Here is a 16917-nt window from a genome sequence, read left to right on the forward strand (position 1 = left end):
GAATCCTGGGGAAGTAAGGCAGGGAGGGGAGTGAAGACAGGTTTAATAATTTTTTTATATCCTAAAAAAAGTGTGATTTATTATCTGAAGGTAATAATTTTAACTGGTGTTATTGGTATGTGGCATACAGGAATCTTAGTGCTAGCACATCTTTATTAATGTTGTTATAAAAGCTTCTACTGGGATCCTAGCTATCAAATGACTCTGGCAGCAATTCATCCACAGAGCCTATGTTTTAATTTCCCAGTATTTGAAAAGAAATGGGCTGGGTGGGTGGAAAGACTCCTATTTTCAGCTGCTTTGTCCTTTACTTTAAAGCCTGGCACATTGCAAGTGTAAAGGAGGAACATGTAGGATTAGAGCGGGAGTAATACATCTTTGAAAAATAAATATCCTGCCATAAAAAGCAGGCTATAAAGTGACAGGTACCATCTATTGATGTAAAGGAGTCTTTGATTCCCATAGTGCTGGCCATTATTAGAAGCAGTACATCGAAATGTGAGCCAGAGCCTCGAAAAAACCTTCCAGTAGCAGCAGRGCCACAAATAGCAGCAAGAGATTTAATGGAAAAACATTTTACAAAGATTTTGTGATATGCACTGTAAAATAGCAGAGAGTTAATGAATTACTGGAAACAGCAAATATCTGCTTTGATACAAATCAGACCCTAATCTTTACTGGTCAGGGGCCCATTCTCTAGCCATGGTTACACATTTTCAGCTTCCCTTTGGCACTGGACATCCAGACCTAGCAGAATTTGCAAGCACAAATGGTCAACTAGCTAGGTTAAACATCTGACAAATTATACTGCTGGTGGGTTGTTTTATTTTGCTTTTTTTACTTTCTCCTGGCAAGGCTTGAAACTTTTCCAATTGTGCGATATTACAGTTGTGCGTCATGTGAATGTGACAAAGCGAGTGCTCAGTGGATGATGGATGAGTTGAAAGCGAAAATGGTGAATGCTGCCTGCTCTCAAAAAACTTGGGCAAATATATTTCTGAACTTTTTTCTTCTCAGGTCATTGCTCAGAATTTATCCAGGCAAACCTGTCCTTGTATCTCTTTTATCAAACCCTGAAAGGTCAATAAATTGTCTAGATCGCAGCTTTTGGGGCCAAGCATGGCCCACATGGGATTTTTTGGGTGTCCAGAGAGCACCGTTTCAGCGACACTTGGGTTTAATGGCTCTTGTTCGCAAGGAAGACAGAATATTGCAGGAGAACCTGCAGCCTGGGAAGATCATTCCTGTTTAATAAAGATGCAGAGTAGTGCAACATTGAAAACAGCCTTTAGCCTATGTAGATGTGAAGTTGGTAGTACTGTTTGGGCTCTCTGAGACTGGCTCTTCTTGCATGACCAACACATAATATACAGGACTAAACTCTGCAAGGGTGTTATATCCAGGCAGAATTTCAGTTCTCGCACTGTCCTCTCCCAAATGCTTCTCCTCTGCAGGGTGATATAAAACCCTTTGTGTTTTCTCTGTTGAAAATGCCAAGTATCTTAAATTCTGTTCTAGTAAACTATGGCTTTTTTGTGTCTTTGGTTTGATAAGAACAAGGTGTAGGCAGATCCACTGCAAACCTGAGCTAAGCTGGATCCTGTCACAGCATTCATTGTTGGTATAGTTGTGTCTATGCTGGCGTTTTGCCACTTATGGCAGAAAGTCTTCTGCTAGCTGCTGGATCAGGAGCTTGATCTCTTCTCCAGGCACTTTTCTGGCTTAACTGTGAACAGCATTGCCAAAGGTGCCCCAGGATTGCATACAATTGAAACTAAATATTTTGGAGTCACCTCCTGTTTGTCCCTAGTGCTTTTTTCTCTTTTTATTTATCTCAGTGTGAAGCCCTGAGCAGGTGGCAGCAGGGGCAAAGGTTTGGTACCAGCCATGGACAGCAGGAGCTGAAGTATCCCGAGGGGCGTGGGTATGGGCAAGAGCAGCACAGTGCCCCCTGGGCTGCTTCTCGCTCAGGTCTCTGGAGGAAGCCCCCAGGCTACCTGTCCCTCTCCACAGCCCTTTATTTAGGTAGATCTTCATAACTGGCTTAAGCGTCCAGCTGAGGCCATTGTAACCAGACGTTTGCAAGGGTTTTCTGTTGGGGGTGACCTGCACCCCAGGTTAGCTCAGCAGCGAAGGCAAGCCACGAGCTGCAGGAGGGTGCTGCTTGGGGGCAGCATTGCAGACGTGTGCTCCAGTGGCAGGGTGCAGCCTGTGCCCTCTGGAGGCTGGGACTGCACCGAGCTTCCCCCTCGACTGGCTTCCAGAGCAAGTGCTGCCTTGCTCAGGGGTCCTGCAGACCACTAAGCATGTTGCTGGTATTTAACAAGCAAAATAATAATTAGCAGCTGTCTGCAAAGGCACTTGCTACTTGCTCTAAACAGCTAAGGAAGTAAATAAAGATTTAGGGGCAGTAATGCTACAATGTAGAGGCCATATCCAGTGTAACGCAAGCACAGTTCAGGCTTTAAAACCTTGTGTCATATCAGCAAAAATGGTCATCTTGCCACCATGCTCTCTATTTTTAATTGTATAACCTGAAAAGTGAAAAATTAAAAGAATTTTTAACGTATATATCTCGGAAATGCACTGTCCAGCTTTTTATAAATAGCCTGCAGTTTGGGTCTCTAATGCAATGTGTATCATTTTGAGGCATATAAAAGAACATGAATGATCTGCTATGTGCATTTTGATCTTGGCATAGCTCTGTTTAGTATAAAAATCTCTTTGTTATGGGAAATGAAACAAAAATAAAAATGCAAAGAAATGCAATTTCATGTTCCTGTGGGGGCAAAGGACTGGGGTGGGAAGTACAAGGGTAGACTCACTCGGAAGAGCTGCTTTGAGGTAACACCTTGTAACTCGGCAAACTACTCAGGAGAGGATGAGAAACATAGTTTTGTTCAACAACTGCATGCAATTATATTCCCTCAAATAAAGGGAAACCAAGAAAACCGGAAATGAAGTAGCGAACAAGGGTCCCTACAGTGAGCAGCACTTTAGAAATCACAGCCGGTCAGTGACTATGGAAATCTTTTACTATCCAAATGGGAATAAATAATTTAGGAAAGACTCATATGAAAGAACAAATTTCTCTCTCAGGTTCAGACAGATAGATTCTTCTCTTAGATGAACAATCTCTAAGATGCAGTTCCAGCCAGCCTTTCAGCAAAACATAACACAAAACCAGGAGAGCTTTTGTCTTTTTAGCAGCCAGTGTTTCATACATACAAAATAAAGCTACTACTGAATTAACCTTGTCTGCAGTAGAGCATGTGCAAGCAGGCACACGTTAGCTGCCCATCTAGTGAAAAATGACAGGCTTATTTCGGAATAAAAAAATAACTAGTTAAACACGTACCCTGGCTTGTGCCCTGATGTTAGTCATATCTCATCTCAGGACCCATCCCTCCTGCCACCGCTGATGCCTCCAGCTTGACTCGAGAGGAGGAGGACAACTGCCAGCTTTGTGTGTGCCCCCAAGGCTCCACTGCCGGCATGAAGGGACATTTGCAGTAGGAGAAAGGAGGAGAGGCTGTTGCCCTTGGAGGGAGACTGCTTCGTCCCTTAGGCTCACTGTGGCATGGCTCTGCGTTATGCCGAATGGCACAGACTAACTCTTGCTGTGTGCCATCACTAAGGGATGGTAGAGCATCTGCTGGGCAGCGCAGTTTCTTTCCCAAAGTTTGCGTCTTGCTACAGTACAATAAAGCAGAGTTACAAGCTACTTATCTGCAGCTAAATTGTTTTTCCTGGGCTACATGTATTAATAGCTGCAGTACGTGCTGCCAAATTGAGTCTGGGGAAAAAAACAATGAATGCCAAGTAATCCATCCAGAAAAGCCATCTGCACATAAGGAAAGGAAAGAAAGGGGCTGGGAGCGTCTGAAGACTGAACTTCCCCAAAGGAGACCCCCAACAGGTAGAGTTTCAGCTGGACTCTCCACCTTGCTGCTGATGGTTTGTTTACTCCAGGCTCCTCCCTCTGTCCCAGGTCTCTTCTTTTCCTCTTTGCTATCTATTTGCCTTTCACACTCCTTTCCATGTGCACTTTCCTTTCATTTTCATTCTTCCTTCCCACTAGCATTCTTAAAATAACAACCATAGTAGCAATAAAAGAGAGAAAAAGAGGAAGAAAAGTGTTCCTGGAATAAATATAAGATTTGCATCAATCCTGCACCTCGCTGGCATGTTCAGCATTGGGCTTGGCTTCACATGCTGGGTGCTCTCTAGAGCAGGACATTTGCTGCCCTGGTCCACCATGCAACATGGCCCTGTTTGCCTGGCTCTCAGCCACTGCTGGAATAAGCACAGAAGCTTTTAAAATATATTATCTCCTTCACAGTTCTAATACTTCCGGTCACAAATGCCCTGTTCCCACTCTTCTAGTAAGAAGAAACACCTACTATTTCCTCTTCAACACTTGCTTGCAATGAGCAGAAATTGCAGGGTTACTCAGGCTCCTGGGAAAATATGGAGGGGAGCAGAGAGAATACAAGTTAAAAAAACAGTAATAGAACAAAGGCGATGGAAATTTATGCTGTGAAGGGTTGTTTGGCCTTGGGGATTGGTTTATGCAAACCATTTTAAGGTATAGATCTCAAGCTGTTTAAAAGGGAGCAGCTGTCAGACATTTTCTAATCACAGATATACGCATGCTATGTTGGACAGAATTCCCTGATTAGAAAGTACATGGCTGGAAAAAGACTGTTAGTGGGAGCTTATATTGTATTTTTATTACTTGCAAATAACTGTTAAAACACTTCCTGCTGCAACTCCAATTCATTCAAGATTTTCAATACTTTCTCTTGAAGTAGATTAAACTGCATATAGAGTCCTTAAAAATCGAATCTTGGTTAGTTTCCAAAGAGTCATAAAGCCAGAGTTGCAGGATGATAACAGTCATTTGTGAAAGTAAATATGATAAAATGAACAGCTTCTTGCATGGAGCAACACCACAGACTTCCTAATGATTAGATCAGTTCATTTGGGGTTTCAAAATAATTTGAGTATTGCTTGTCTGAGTGCAGTTAATCGATCAGAAAGTAAATCTGATCACTGCTTTTCTTTTCCCATGACATATAAGCTTTAATAAATTATTGCTTGCAATTCCTACAGTGTTACTCATTATTGACTTCAGATACATTAGCCAGACAGATGGAAAGGTCTGTCCGTCAGAAGCATTAAGACCACACTGGGATTTTTCGAGGTTCTCAGCAGGACCTCTGCTCTGTGACAAACTCCCATTAATGAGCCAGTGGTTTTCACAGAGCTGCCAAAGTATCTTTCTTAGTTACATGTTCAAGTGAGCTCTTTCTGACAGATTTTTCAGGTACTAAACACATTTAGCTGGCCACAGGCAATGCATAAATATATATCCTCAGATTTTGGCTGCTGGTGAAAGTTTATTATATTCCTTAAAATAAGACACATTTGTATGCAGTGCTGCTGGGTCCGAAACTATAAGTTGGTATTTTCTGGATTTTCTTACTAAATTATTTCTTGCGACAGCCTCCAGATAACAGGCCCTCGAGTCGGGAGACCTTCTCTTCACTGATAAATGTGTATGTCCAGGGATGCCATTTGGGCAGGAGGCGTGGGTCCTATCCCGGAGAGCAGGCTCATGAATGGTACCTTTTGGGAAGGTATGGATTTCACTATACACCCATCCAGCGTGGTGGCGTGGTGTTATCAAGTAATTAGTGGGTCAGCAGTGGGCCTGGGTGTGGGTCATACCCAGCCACAGCAGGAGAGCTGGAGGTGTTGGCTCCAGTGCAGGTCACCTTCCTGGGCTGTAGACAGAGTAACAGTGACTTTTCTGGAGAATCTGAGAGGAATAATGTTTTCTGAAGTTGTATGAGACAGAAAATGCTGGATGGGAGACAGGGAAGGATGGAATAAAAAAAGGGGCAAGGAGAAAGAGAAGAAAGGGAAAAAGTGACACTTAAAAGGAGACGTAGGGGCAACAGTCCCTGAGAAATGAAATGAGATAAGAAAATATGAAAGGGAAGAAGAAGAAGATGAAAAAGTAAGTAGCATATATGTTTATTTTATAGGAAGTTGGCTGACAGGCTGAATTTCTACTCTGCTCAGGGAAGATGGAAATTATAGTGGGCTTTGGATGAAAAGTGAATAGCAAATATCTCAGATTAAAAACTCAAGAGACTGAAATCTGTTTGTAAAAGTGTTCTGGAACAACAAAACCCCCATACTTAAAAATGATGAATAATCTGCAAGCAGAAAGCAGGATAAATGCCTTAGATAAGAAAGCACTACAAAATGCTTGCTCAAAAACACTGATGAAGTGAAAGACTCTATTCTGTTACCAGCTTTCCTTACTTTGAATTTTATTCAAAATAATGAGATAGATAAACAACATTTTGTCATTAACAGTAATAGTGGGAGTTCCTGCTTGCAGGTTATTGTGCAGGTTGTTTTCTGGGCAGTGCTGATTTGAATCATCCCTGTAAGTTTCTTGTATAACAAAGAGTAAATACATTTTTCAGGGATGAATGCAGCTCCRCTCGTGATGGAAACATGGGAAGAGGAATCAGAGGAGGGTCTGTGCAGGAGCACAGTGTCCCCCAGCACACGAGCTGGGCTGTCCTGGACAGTACTGCTGGGAGGGTCACAGACCTTATACYCCCACAGAAAATATGTTTTTAGTATAAAACATGACATCTTGGAGGTACCATACAACTACTGCAATGTTTATCAAGGAGCTACGTGCTTCAGGAAATACATCAGCAGAACTACTGTGATTTTCCAATAGGAAAGGATGCTCAAAGATTAAAGAGGATGATCATTTTATTATTTATTTGATGGCAGCACCTACCCCAAAGCAAATCACCTCCTCTTCCGTAGTCCTCCTGGGAAAGCAACCTCCATGCAGGAAAAGCAAGAATCTTTCAGAGTCTTAGCAAATAAAAGAAGTGCTGATCATAAAACTGACTGTGTAACTGGAAATTTAAGAGAGGTGGAGCCAAGGTCTTTAGACTTAGAGTATCTGTGAGGGTGCCGAGACACCCATCAGTGCCCCGAGCAGCCCCGGCACCCTAGGCCCTCTTCGCCTTCCCACCCGGCTTTGTAGGGGTGCCGGGGCCAGGCGAGGAGCATTGGAGCTTGGGAGGGAATAAAACCTGCCCCGTGGGCCTCATTCAAAAGGCTACTGCAACCGTTACCACCTCCGAGCCTCAACCTTGCAGCTGTACACAGTATTAGGGCTTTGTCCTTTGACCTAGTATGGGAGAACAGTTATTATAAAACAGTACCGGCTTTCCCTGCATTGGCTACCAGGTTCAGAGCAGCAGGGTGAACTTTTCGCCCTGGGATTAGTTTGTGATAATTCTTGGGCTTTCATTCTTTCACTGTTTTTACCTGTTATTATTCTATCAATCAGCTTCAAAGAAGATGCCTAGTCTTGATTTACATCGCCATAGATAGAGCAGAAATGTACCCCTTGTTTCTAATCGAATGGTCTGCACATTTCATCATAAAATCTTCTTTTAAGAAACTTATCAATCATTTGCATGATAGCACACTGGATAATAAAATGTGCAAGAAGGGGTGTCTGTCAGAACATAACCATGCTTTTTTTCCTAAGCCATAAATCAAGCAGAGCAGAAAACAGGAGGGGAGGAAAAGCTTTAATTCAGTATTGCATTTACACGGTAATAGAAAGTTTTCAACAGTGTAGAACACAAGCTGGCCCTAGTATGTACAGTGTGTCTGATGTTGACTGTTCCGGTTAGATCTCATACATCTCTGAATCAATCTGAGGCAAGTAACCACTATGCTTCACTTCAGAGGGGTTTGACATGCCAGTGGGGAAAAGGCAGCTAAAATAATAGCAGACACTGTGTTAAAAATGGGTCTGTGCTGTCACCCAAACCCAAGGCAGATGCAGGGCAAATGGTGGTGGAGACGTTTACCTGAGTGTTGTTTGGTGAACATCCCTGCGTCCTCGGGAAAAGCTGTAGGGCGAGCAGAGGCACTCGTTGAGAGGGCAGCAATAAAGGCCCAGCAATGGAGGATTTGACACAAAAATCTAGGGGAAACAGGAGAAAACTTCAGGGGCTGAGCATTAATTGAAAGGGCGTTTCTGACATTTCTTTTGAGTTCAGAGAAAGAGAATGCAGCTTATTCTTGGTGAAGAAACAAAGTTGCATTAAAGCTATCTGACACTATCATGATATTTTTCTTTAATGATGATAAACTGCAAGGTTCGAATTCTAGTTAGCAGCTTGGATGAGAAAGTAGTAAGAGCGCTAAAGATGAATGGCTTAAAGTGAAAAGCAAGCAATTAAAGAGAACCAGATATTCTGGATTTGCATCATTAGCAGCCTCCAGAATGTCACATTTCAAGGACGCCTAAAAACCCTGCAAGTGTCAGTCAGTCTTTTTCCCCATTCCAGAAGGAAAAAGCAGAGAGAAATTGTCCAGCAGTCCCTGTTCATCTTCTGCAGCCGTAGCTAAGGAAGCAGCCATGTGTTTTTCTACCCTGGAGGAAAGAAAGTCCAATGGGAAGAAAAAACTCTCCATTTAATCCTAACACGGGACGAGATACAACTACCAGATAGTCTTGGTGACTGTAATTTAGTCTTATCTACCATCCTAGAAAGAGCAAAGAAAGAGAAAGATCAAAAGCAGTGCTGTCCTACTTCCAAAAGAGGCACTGGAGAATAACGAGCCAATGAGCAGATATGGAAACTGAGGAAACCAGGGACATCTCTAAGCTGTGGGCTCCAGGTGCATGTCCCATTTTCCAGCCTGTGCCAGAGTATTGGACAGGTGGACCAGGCCCTAGCCTGGGCTTAGGGGTCATTTTAAAAAAAAACATAGAGTACCTGGATTTCCAAAGTGCTTTTGAGAAGATCCCTTCCAGGCTCATAACAAAATGAACCTGCCATGGGGTAAGAAGGAATTAAGAATGGGTTAAAAGTTAGGAAACAGAAGTAGAAGCAAATGGTCAGTTTTCGCAGTGAAGCAGAGTCACCAGTGGACTCCCACAGGATCTGTCCTGGTGTCTGTGCTGTTCAACACATAGATGAATGATCTGCCAAAGAGGGTGAACAACAAGGTGGGAAAGTCATTACGTACAAAGTTATTCAATATAACAAAAACTGAAATGGATGGTGAGAGTTGCAGAAGGATCTCACAACATAGGGTTCCTGGGCTTACAAACAACACATGAAAATTAAAGCAGATTAAAGCAAAAAAACACACAAGGAGAAGGAATTTGGTATATTTCTACCTGAATATGTTTTTTTTCCATTGGCCAAGGTATACAACAGAGAGATATTCAGCAAATTTAGAGACAATGATTTTTATATAGTGGCACTGAAGTTTTTATATTTCTTGCACTGATATTTAATGCAATCATCAGCGTTTGTCATGCCGTCCAATATGATTGTAAAAACTCAGCCTAAGCCAAGCTCTCATCTTCCTTCTCCTGCAGAAATTCCAAGCATCTGAAAGGACTCTCCAAATATATCCAGAGAAAGTGGTGATCTCAGGCTTGCAAAATGCTCAGCTGACATCCTTAGACACATATATTGACTGATAAGGAAAAATTGCTGTTTTCTTTTCATTTCTATCCATCACTGTGGGGGGGAAAAAAAAGCAGACAAACAGTTTGTGTGCTGGCACTGATAAATGTTCTTGATAATTTTGCAAGGCTGGGCTAATCTTTTATTAATATATGCATATTGGCAGAGAGTGGATCATTAAACACTTTGAAAAGCAGGTACTCATCAAAAGTACTCATTTGCCTGTGCCTGGAAGCATGGATTTACAATGCAGCCCACTCACTGTAGTGCTGAAAAGCTGGCATTTGCTGATCTTATAAAATATGAAGTGAAGAACACTCAAATCTAGTAGGTGAATTAGTTCAGATTTTGATTTTGTAGATGTGTGTAAATAAAGCAGTGTTTTTTTAATGAGTTTCTGTCAAGTGAATACACGTCCTCTGTATCTGCTAATTGCAGGGGGCATTCAGCAGCATGTAAGAACATGAGGTGTGTATATACTCCAAAGAGTATAACTGGGTTACCCCAGAGAGCCTCAAAACCTCTCCCTCTCTGGACAGCCCTGAAGGCCTCTGACAATGCCCAGCAGCATGGTCAGTCATCTTTTCCCTTTGGCACGAAGCTTCAGTGGCTGTGCTCAGGGACACGTGCTGCCCTCGGAGACTCCAAGTGCTGCTAGGACGTATCTACACATGGCCGCTGGTGTAACGCACAAAGCAAGAAACAGGGAGATGGCTGCATTTCATATGGATTTTGACAAGAAATCCTTCAAACGAATTGTGTACATCGTCTTGGGCATCTCATGGAGCCCAGCAGTGGTGGAGACTTTACCCTAACGTCTGGCAGAGACGGAGCTGAACGGCTGCAGGCAATAGAGCGATGTACATGATAACTAGGTGCAGAAAAGCAAACACTGCAGAACAGCCTAGCGTGAGGATGGGCCACCATGTACTCTGCTGTGAAGTATGGGCTCAAATTTAACATGTCATAAAAATGAATGCAAACTCAAGAGTTTTATGTCACGTCAGCGTAACAGTGTGTACCAGTAAGGAGTGGCTTCATGTCTCTGAAAGTGATTAATTCATTGTATGGAAATAGGGTGCTTGCCAGCACTGGAGAAGAGCTGGGATTATGCTCCAGCCACAGAATGTGCTCTATTATTATCTTATGCTCCATTATTATCAAAATTCAGAACATGTTCTGGAATCAAAACTGTATTTCTATGTATCTAGAGATAAAAAGTCAAGGGAGAAAGAATAGTCATATAGTTACTTTTTAAATCCTGTGAATACTGTTCTTTCAAAGAAAATGTATAAACTAGTAATTTATCTCATATTCATGAAAAGATTAACACTAGAATGCAAATGAGATATTTAGAATCTTAATCACTCTATGACTTATAAATACAATTAAAGATTTTCATAAAGGTGAATAATTTATCACTTGCATGATACAGCCAGAACTGGAGACTCCAAAGTGGATTGTAAAATCTATTTTTATTCGAATTTTTTAAGCAACCGGAGGAGACATTTTAGCACATAACACTGTGATATTGGCTCCTGATAAGATCTTTCTAATACTCCAAAACATAGACAAATCAGCATGGACTAATTGGATTGTGACACAGTAAAGCTGAGAGAGGAATGGGGAAATGCTAACATATGCAACAACATATGGGTAATGGAAGAGCATATGTATATTATAATAAAATTATGCTTCAGATATTTGGAAGTTCCATGATAAAGAATGAATGCTTGGAATTCAAAGCTGTTGATGCAAAATCCTACCCTTATATATGTTAAATGTAAGAGTCTTTGCAGCGTACAGAAATACTCTTACAAAAAACACAAAAACTGCAGTTGCGTGTTTCCTGTGAAGTCAGGTTTGCAGAGATTTGGATGCAGAGTGCACTCAGCATGCACAGCAGCATGCAGGAGCACTGCAAGGAGGGACTGATTCAGCTAGCAAAGGGTGTATCACTGCTGGACCATCTCCTGCCACCGGGCACTGGCAGGTTTGATTTGTCACTGTTGATTTGCAGACAGAGGTCCCACAAACCTATAACGGAGGGCTGCAAAATGGCAAACAGAAGGGAGAACTGAAAAGCTTTGCCTCTGTTAAGGCTTCATCGTGTGTGAGAAAAAAGCATTTGCTCTGATTTGGTCAGGTTTACAAGAGAGGAATGTTTACATTAGATATTAGCGAAATTAATCTTGATATCATCATGCAGTATAAACAGGAACCTTACAACTTGTATATAGTACAGGCAGCTTGTAAACTTAATCTGCTGAGTAGAAATTGATTAGCAAAATTAGGTTTTTACCTACTAGGCAAGGAGGCAGCTTGACAGTGACTCTGCGTAGCCACAGAGAAGCAGCTGAGCAGCTACATTTTGGTAAGAGTATGACAATAGTCTACCCAGACTCTAGTTTACCCAGATTTTAATCTGATCAATATATTTCCTGTTCAAGTTGATCACCCATGTGAAAAGTTGCTCGCAGACTGTAGTTCTGCTTTGCCAGAAGTGTTTTCTAAGCCAAACAAGGGAGCAAAACCAGGAGTGCTTTCAGCATCATCATTTTTTTCTCTCCAGTATATAGATGTTTTCTGCTCTTGACTTTTTAAATAAATCCATCCAATTGGCTATATATAAATCTACAGAAAGGAGGTTCTAATCTACTGGCCTTGTGCAAAAATGTGCTGCTTATTTTTGTTGCATGTGTTATCTTTAGGGAGCCGTGTTATCTTTTGGGAGTGCCAGCAACTTCTTTTGGTTCTGCATTGGCTCTRTTTGTTCTTTAGCCTCATTTACTAGAGGTGGAAATGCAGTATTCAAGGCAATTTCATGCAGTAGAAATGCATGTGCATAGGGTGAGCATCTTTAAAAAACCCTAGAATTAGTCACAAGAAGAGTTAATTGGAGGGACATGTGCGAAAAAGAAGGCAGATGTAGGGGAAGGAGGCAGGCACAAAACCAGTGAAGGCTCAACGTTGGTGAGGGGGAATCAACATACAGCCCCGGCTGTGCACTTTGTTTTGCTCACAGCAGCGCTTACTCCATCAGCCGTGGAGGCCCTGCGCTAACTCACTGGGTGGCACGAGGGGAGGGAAGCGGGAGCCAGCGGCGCCGTCTCAGGTGCCGGACTGTGGTGGGCGACGGGGTGGTGCCATGGGTGGCAGCGCCTCAGCAGCAGATGCAACGCGCCGGCCGCCAGCGCAGCAAGGCTCCACTCAGTCCGCGCCGTGCAATTACCACCAGAGCACCCCTATAGGTGAACATCTGCACTACAGCCAGGACAGCACGGCTGAGCATGTTAGCAAGACGAATGCTAAAACCCAGTGCTATGTATGGGGTTATTTAATGGTGTGGCACACAGCAGCAACACTGAGAAAAGGATACCAAGATACTATACAGTATTTTGTCTAGAAAAAAAATGTAAGCAAAACATTTGAGCTACTATACTGCCCTAGAAGTAGAGAGAAATAGCCTGACTAGATTTATAACATCATAGGGCTCAAATATGATTAAGCTCAGACAAAAAGTTTGAACAACTGCTGGAAAAATACAGGGTTCTGCTGCAGAAATATTGTGTTATCGGCAACCAGAGGGGCATAAGCACTACTTCCAGTATCTACTGTTAAGGAGGGCAATGACAGTATTTTAGGATGGAGTCAACCTGAGCGTTTCTCTGCAGAGCAGTCAGGCAGGAGTCCTCACAAAATGGTGCAGTGAGCTTCTGGTGAAATCTTCATCTCCTGCCATGGCAAAAAGAAACAGCAGTGAATATTGCATCAATGGGCAATTTGTGCAGGGAAATGGGCACTAGCTGGAGACTGATGAGGCTCAAAGCCCCAGGAGCCATCACGAGTACTAGGCACTTAGTAACCCCTGATATTTATCCCCTCGCTGCAGAGTGCATTATGCCCCTAGGTGTAACGCCTCCTTGAATTTAACATGCAACACTATAGATCGCTTTTCACTGTCGTGTATTTCACATCACGTGGGGATGAGAACTCTGATCCTGATAAATACTTGAGGTGCTACAAAGAGAAAAGTAGAATCCTGCTCAAATAGGCCAAAGAAATGTGTCTGTGAACAGTTTTTAAATTGACAATAAGAGAAATATTGTTCTCTACAACATGGAAAGTAATGCTTATTTGAGCCTACAACAAGCATAAACAAATTGCAAAATCAATTAATTTCTGCGCTCACTGAAAATGGCGTATGCACAGGACCAAAGTAAATGCAGTGTCATATATTTCCTTTTTTATATTGAATTCTTTATTTGTCTGTTCATTTAGGGTTATTGAATGTTCTCTGCATCAGTGAGCTATATGAAATGCAGTACCTGAAAGCTTGCATCTCTGATAAAATGGTATCAGATTGTTTCATAACTTTCATCTTCCTAAAGTTGAGGCATTTCTTGCTTTCTTCCTAGAGTAATTTCTGAATAAGCAATTAGGAAGTAAAAATAAAGTTATTTACAAGTTATGAAATTGCATTTCATCTAGAGTCAGCTACGTGAGACTACTCATGTGCTTAAAATTAGGTGCATAGTCAAGGGCACTTCTGAACTTAGGCCTTGAAAACACCAGGGTGCCCCCAAAATGTCTCACTGTTTAAGTTGCAGCATTTTCCAAAACACAGCTCTAACTTCTTTAGGCCAGAGAAATAAATCACAGCTCTGTAACCAGGTCGTTGCAGCACTCAGCTAAAAGCCAGGGACAGAGCTCTGGTCTTCCCTAGAAAAAAGGTTTCTATATTCTATCCAGTGATTGCTACAACAAAATATACAAATGCCCCTCAGTACAAGAATTGAAAACCAGAAGTCCTTGTCCATTGACCTTCAAATACTAGATCATTTAGCCCATAGATTACTGAATTGATCTTCTGCAACTTGGAGAATTTCAAATAAGAAAAGTGACTAATGAATAAAACTTTATGGTGTAATGGTGACAAGACTCCCCAGGGATGTGAGGAAAACAGGACTGAAGCCTCACAAGGAGAGGAGAGACCAAACCAAAACTCAGARTAAGATGGATTAAAGTGAAAGCGCACCTAAGCCCTTTCTCCCTGCTCCTGTGTTTTATGGAGGTTTCCTCTCCACCCAAAAACTTTTATGGTCKTCCTGGTTTGCAGCTGGTTCAACCTCGTCCCCTCTGGGCTCCTTGGAAATRTCTTTTCTGCCGGCACTGTGTGGCCAGTGGGTGGCTGCTGCTCTCCGCAGCCTGGCCACTGCCACTCATCACCCAGCCAGCCCTGTCCTTGGCAGCTCTCACCCTTTGCCAGGAAGGACATCACAGCTGATTTACTGTTTGGCGATTTACTGTTGTCTACCCTGCCTGTCTGCAGCCGTGGGAATGCTGCAGCAGGGCTGTCTGCTCATGATGTCCTTGGTCTCACATGTGCTGGTATGGGGTGGATGTCCTCAGACCACCCCACGGCACTACCCAGCACCCCTTGTACCTGCACGGGGAGATGGGACACCCTGCACGCTGTCCCACCAATGCCCTTTCAGAGGCATGTCTCCTCAAATACCAAAGCAAATAGCTAAACTAGGTTTCAAAAAATCACCTATTTCACCCTAATTGTATCAAGAGACCCTTGGATGACTAGACCAAATATAGACACTTACCCTGTATCTACCCCTAAAATGAGGAGCTATGAATCCCTTTTTGTTTCTTGCCCATTAACACTGGCACAGGACAGGAACGCACAGGAGTGGCGCAGCCCTGGTGCCCAGGTGCCCAGGATAAGTGTGGCAGGCTGCAACCCACTGGAGCTGCTGGCAGTGCCAGCACCACAAGTGGCTTCATTTTGTGCTGCCTCATGTTTTACGGGCTATGCCCAGCTGAGTTCCCCGCTGTGCATTGCCAGCATCCCTTTGGTGGCACCTACGCTTGCACTAGCAGGGAGCAGCTGCTCACTCCTCCTTTTCCTCTCTGCAGGGTCAGTCACCCCAGGAGCAGTTATTACTGGAGAAGAGGAAATCCCTGCTAGCCCAGGTAGGACTGCTGTTCTTTTTTTTTTCTTGTGGTAGCACSAAGCGTCCCTCTTTAGTTCTGCAATACCCTGGAGCTATTTGCTCTGGAAACAGAGGAAGAGACACTCCCTGTCCTGAATCGTCCCATCTAATGGGTCAGAAACTCAGAAGCAGTAAAGCATCTTAGTGAGCAGTGTCCACTTGTGTTGGTAAATACCATCACCAAACATCTTCATCAGTACAAGTTGTCCATGTTCAATATAGATTTGATTATTATGTGCAGGATCTTATCTCTCAGCTGTGATTAGATACGTATAGAAGTGAACGTGAACTGGAGGATCTCATTAAAAATTGTATACATTCAGTGTTGTTGAAAATAATAACTGGGAAAGCTTTGGAAAAAGGAAAGACCCCTTGAATCTACTGCAGACATGTAATTTGAATTGGAGGGAGTTCTTTCTTTAAAATAGAAAGTGGCAATGAATGGCATCGTACTACAATGCTGTTATTACATTTCCACATTGAACTGTCACTGTCTGCTAACAAAAACAGCATACTTACTAAATGTGGGATTTATTCGTATTTGTAGTTTTGAAACAAATCCATTCTAGACTCATTGTTTTTTGTTTTTTTTAACTTCTATTCCTGGGCGTATTTTTTAAATAGAGATGAATGGATAAGACCTGGATATCCTGTAAGGCCTGCTGTTTTGAAGAACTAATATTCCCAGTGTTTTTGAAAATTCTCTGCCCAGTCTAAGATGGATCCCATTTCTGCTCATCTAGCTGGAGTTTTCACTGACTCCTTTTCTCTTGTGGAGTGCTGAGAGTACTCAGTGCTTCGCAGGAGATCAGCACTTCACACTGCTAGACACCGGCTCAAATCATTGAAAAGTCAGAGGTCCTGACTCCCTGTCCTTGAGGAGGGAGACAGGTGCTGATATATTTTGGAATATCTGGCTAGGCCTTATGATGTACTTTATGCATAATTCTTATTATGAACATATTTTAGACAATCTGGGCCTAAATATTAACCCATACTTGTCTAAAGCAGGCCTAATCAAGTGCTGATATTTGATGTCTTCCCTTCCCTTTCCTCCCCTCCCCTCCCCTCTCCTTCTCTCCTGCCCATGGCTTTGGTAATTAGAAGTCTTTTTTTAAGTGAAACATGCAGTTCCAGACAATGGCCTTGAATTATGTATGTGTTGATGTTCTTTATGTCCTCATTTTCTGTTTGTTACTAAATATTCAGCTTAACTGGAAGTTTGCTTTTTCTCCTGTGCTTATGTTGCTTTTGCCTCCCAATCCATTTTGTAAATAATAAGCCCCAAAAAGAGATTTTCAATTTATGCATTGATGTAAGGATCACAGATTTATAGATGGGCCTATACCTACAAAGGTTTAAGCTGT

Source organism: Apteryx rowi, unplaced genomic scaffold (assembly GCF_003343035.1).
Source record: "Apteryx rowi isolate R43461 unplaced genomic scaffold, aptRow1 scaffold_84, whole genome shotgun sequence".
Taxonomy (NCBI): Eukaryota; Metazoa; Chordata; class Aves; order Apterygiformes; family Apterygidae; genus Apteryx; species Apteryx rowi.